Below are 4,801 nucleotides of genomic sequence, written 5' to 3' on the forward strand. Positions count from 1 at the left end.
GGGGAGGGGCGGTCTAGCTTCCGTTCCTGCGCACTGCGGCCGCCTGTCGGCGCTGAGTGGGCGGGGCCTGGGGACCTGGCCAGTCCGCGAGCGGCCCGGGCTGGGCTGGGCTGTGAGCGGAAGACTCTTCACACCTCCGGCTGTACTCGAGCCTGGTAGTTCTTCGCACCGAGGCGCGTAGTTCTGCTTTCTGGCTTAAGATTTATTAGATTTTTGATGTGTAGTTTTATAAAATACTTTGCAGCATATATGTAACCAAGCAAAGGCCTCTTATGCCCCAAGTGAAGAAAGCCAAACTCTGACAAGGGGAGTTTGCAGCAAAGTAAGGACTTACTGCAGGGTGCCAAGCAAGGGAGTGGGAAGCAAGCCTCAGATCCACTTCAACTTGGTCTCTGAGTTAGGGGTTTTTTTTTAAGGGTGAGGAATGGACTATTTCCTGCCACATCAGTAAACAAAGGATGTCATAGTCATCAGCAATTGCAGCCCTCCATCCGTGAGCTGGTGAGCCCCAAAGAAACTCAGGAAGGAAAGAATACCTGCCATCTAGCAGCCATTAGACTGCAGCCACTCCCTACCGTGAGCCCTGAGGGAACTGAGGATGTGAAAACAGGATACTGGCCCCAGATAGCTGAGGTGCATATCAAAGGACTGATTTCAGTGAGCCCAGACTCTTGCATCTTCCCATACATAGAAAAGCGCTTAATTCCTTAATTTGGGGTATCTGGTTTTCTTAATTTAGAATAATCCTTTGCTGTTCCAACTACCTGCCCTTTGTTGCAAAACTTCTATATAACCTGGCTCCCCCCCACGCCCCCCCCAGAGCAGTTTTCTCAGGGTTACTTGAGATGCTACCTCCCGGGCTTGAAGTCCTAAAAATTCCCGCCAAATAAAACGTAACTCTCAACTTTTAGGTTGTGAATAATTTTTCAAGTCCACAAGGGGAAGAACAAAGAGGCTGGGATTAGTCATCATCTTGTGACATTTCTTAATTGTAGTTTTGGGAGTTAGGATGTCTCTGGTTTACAGTTTTCTGGCCACGTGGTCCATGGTTCAGGAGTCTGTTAGCTCATCTTCCTCTGGAGAAACAACATGAGTTTATATCTTAATGATGACACGTACAATAGCAAGGTTAGTACATTAACGATGTTATCAACAACAGCAATTTTAGCCATCTGACTCTGGGTGATTAGTGTTCAGTTAGCACAGGATTGAGATCAGAGGGGATAAGAAAGGGAATAAAGTTTTGGAGAGAGAGATTTATCATAAACTCAGTAAAGGAACTCGATTTCCAGGGGACTCAGTTTCAGTTACAAAGTATGTCCTGGGAAAATATTGATGGTGGAAACACTCATAATATTGAATGAAAAAGATACAAGGACTTCCCTGGTGGTCCAGTGGTTAAGAATCCGCCTTCCAATGCAGGGGACGCAGGTTCGATCCCTGATCAGGGAACTAAGATCCCACATGCCATGGGGAAACTAAGCCAGCACCTGCAACTACTGAGCACATGCACTCTGGAGCCCACGAGCCACAATGAAGAGCCCAGCAGGCAAAAAAAAAGAAAAAGAAAAGAAAAAGATACAAAACCACACATATGATTAAATTTTGTTAAAAAAAACTTTTTTTAAACTGGAAGAAAATAACCATGGTTAATATTTTTGTGTATCTGTGTGTGATGAAATTGTGGACAATTTTTATTTCTCCTCTAAACTTTACTGTATTTCCCAGATGCTCATACTCCTCAAAGAAAATGTGAATTTTAAAATCAGAAAAAATTATTAGAAGAAAAAAGGAAAAGATGGTGTGAAAGGAAAATCAAAATAGAGTATTGCTAAGAGAGCTCTCTAAAATGGAGCTGGAAGGCCAATGACAAAGTAATTTATGCATGGCTCAGCCTGGATGAAATCTGACGTTTTGACCACTTACTGTCCTAATGAAGGCATCCAGAACATCTGCCAGAAACTTGATACTTATTACCCTTACCCTAATATAACTCATGACAGCCTATCTATTTATCAGATCCTTAACCTAAAACAACTCGTGACCGAGTATTTCTTTTCTTGTGTCAGAGTACAGTCTCGTGGCTTTTGCCTTTATAAGCCCCTGACTTTTTCTCTTCCCCGGAACACTCCTTCCGTTTTAATCAAATCTGTGTCTTCCGAATTGCAATTCTTACGACGCCAAATATACTCTTTTCTTATCTTCTTTCTTCGTTTTGTTGGTTGACGGTGGAAAACAGAGGAAAATGCTTTTGACTTCTGTGGTCTTTCTCATCAGTTGCTTCGTTCACCAACCACACACCAAGCCTGATCTGTGAGGAGTACTCAGTCTGTTGCCCTGATCCATGAGACGAAGGAAGGGCCAGGGCACCTAACCATGGTTGGGGCGGGAGGCACCCTTGCATAGTAAGCTGCTGATGTTCCTTCCCTACTATTGGCTCTCATAAAGGCCCCCTGTGGCAGCTAAAGCTAACAGAGGTCTTCAACAAAATGCTGACTTTCCTTCATCCACTAGACACACAGTGGATAGAGCCACCTTCCTTTGCTTCTTTCCTGCCTCCCTCCTGCCTTTGCCTGGGCTGGGCACCTAACCCTGAGGCTTTGCTTTTCTTCGTGGGTTGGTGTGTTGTTAAAAACAAGATACAAGCTCAGAATGGAGTCGCTTATGCTAAGCCTCATGTCACCAAACTGAGACTTACAGTTTCGGCTCTCCCAGAAACAGAATCTTAAACCATCACTCAGGAATCACCGGATCAGCACTGGTTAGGTAATCTACCTGAGAGACCCCTGCCGTCCCCTAAAGGAAAGTAACATGGCAATAACCAACCCCCTTTTTTGCTGATATAACTTTCTTGTTCCTGTCCCTTTCTGCCTGTAAAAGTCATTTTGTTTAGCTCCTTGAAGCTCCTTCCTTTCTGCTAGATTGGGTGCTGCCTGGTTCCAATTGATTTTTGCTCAAATAAATTCTTATGCCTCAGTTTATCTTTTAACAGTGTGTATAAAGTATAAAATGCCTGCCCACCTTAACAAATACAAATAGGATGCAAGTGCAGGAAGTAAACACTGAAAAGCACCACTAACAAAACTGCACACCTAATCCTACTCCTCAGGGCCTTGCTGGTGTTTATATTTCCAGATCTAGATCTTTTACACAGCACTATGAAGAGTTTTACATTTAAGTGGGTTCACACTAGACTTGTTTTCTCATTATCTTGCTTCCTTAACAATATGTCACAAACATTATTTCTATGGGATCATGGGAACGCCCCTGCTAATCTGTACTCTATTTAGGTAAGACCTGATACGAACATGTATAACTAGATTCAAGAACATGTTTGGTTGGAAGCACAAGTTGTCTCCACCTAAAAGTCAGCCACATTAAACCTAGCTCAGATATCTGCAAATGTCTGTATCAACAGTTTAAAGCAACAATTCTACCCTGTCCTCTCATCAAAGGAGGGTACTCTCTGGCCATTTAAATAAATCCAAAGTGATATACCTGCAAATATAAGCAGTATATTTTGTGCTCCAGTTGGAGTGAGTGGTCTGACAGTCTGAGGGACTCTCTGCCCACAACAGAAGTGCCACAGGGGAACCGGTGGTCACTTCTCCAGCATGACAGAGAGGAGGAATCAAAACCTCTCTCTGCAGGTCCACACTCAGCCTCAAAACCTCTCTCTGCAGGTCCACACTCAGCCTCAAAACCTCTCTCTGCAGGTCCACACTCAGCCTGGGCCCTGCAAACCCAGTGATCCTGAAATATCACTGACCAACACCTTCGCTTTCTTCTACACAGCCAGCCACTTTCTGCCAGGTGCCTCCCACCCTCCCAGGAAAGGGGGAGAGGGCAGGGCAGCATCAGGTAGGGTTCTCACCAGTCACACACTGCCCAGGAGAACCACATCTCATGATAATATGGGCCTAATGTGTTATTTACCAAAGTTTATGTTTATTAACATAAATCAATCAAATTGTTTATGTTAATACCCAGTTTCCTCATCCATGCAGGCAAGCAGCAGGTCTGTACACAGCTGGTGGAGGTGTTTTCATGCTGCTGTCAAGGGGTAGCAGAATGGAAGCAGCTGATAACATAAAAACTAAATGGAGAAAGGGGAGATTGGAGAGGTAGACAGCTGGATGGAAGGACAATGTCCAGAAGAGAGAAAGGGCCCCCTTCCTGTGATGCTTTAGGGGCAGGAGGTGAGGGCGGAGAGCCTGGGGTGGGGGAACACCAGGCAGGTCTAAACAGCTCATGTCACAGGGCAGGAGCCTCAAGCAGCTGGAGCAACTCCAGTAGTTTGCTCTGTCAGCATCCAGGGACGGCAAAAGTGCCGAGGGTGCAGGGGTGGTACGTGGCTGGCTGCGCTCATGGCTCTCCAGCTGCTCTCCCTCCTAGAACCCACCGGTCTGCTTACATAGGATCACCTGCCCTCTGGGCTACAGAGGAGCCACATTCTGAGCTGCCACTGTGGACACAAGCCACTGACCCTAGAAGGGTTAACCAGCCCACAGCTGGGAGGTTCTAGTCCTGGCTCCAGACCCATCAGGGGTGCCAAAAAGCAAAAAAGAAACAAGAAACAAGAGCTAATAAATTGTGAGTCAAAATGAGGCAAAAACACAATTTAAACATTAAAATTTGCTTTAATTTATATAAACAAAAGGAAAGGGCTTCCCAGGTGGCATAGTGGGTAAGAATCCGCCCTGGTCCAGGAAGATCCCACATGCCGCAGAGCAACTAAGCCCATGGGCCACAACTACTGAGCCTGCTCCACAACAAGAGAAGCCACTGCAATGAGAAGCCC

Source organism: Balaenoptera musculus, chromosome 19, assembly GCF_009873245.2.
Source record: "Balaenoptera musculus isolate JJ_BM4_2016_0621 chromosome 19, mBalMus1.pri.v3, whole genome shotgun sequence".
Classification (NCBI taxonomy): domain Eukaryota; kingdom Metazoa; phylum Chordata; class Mammalia; order Artiodactyla; family Balaenopteridae; genus Balaenoptera; species Balaenoptera musculus.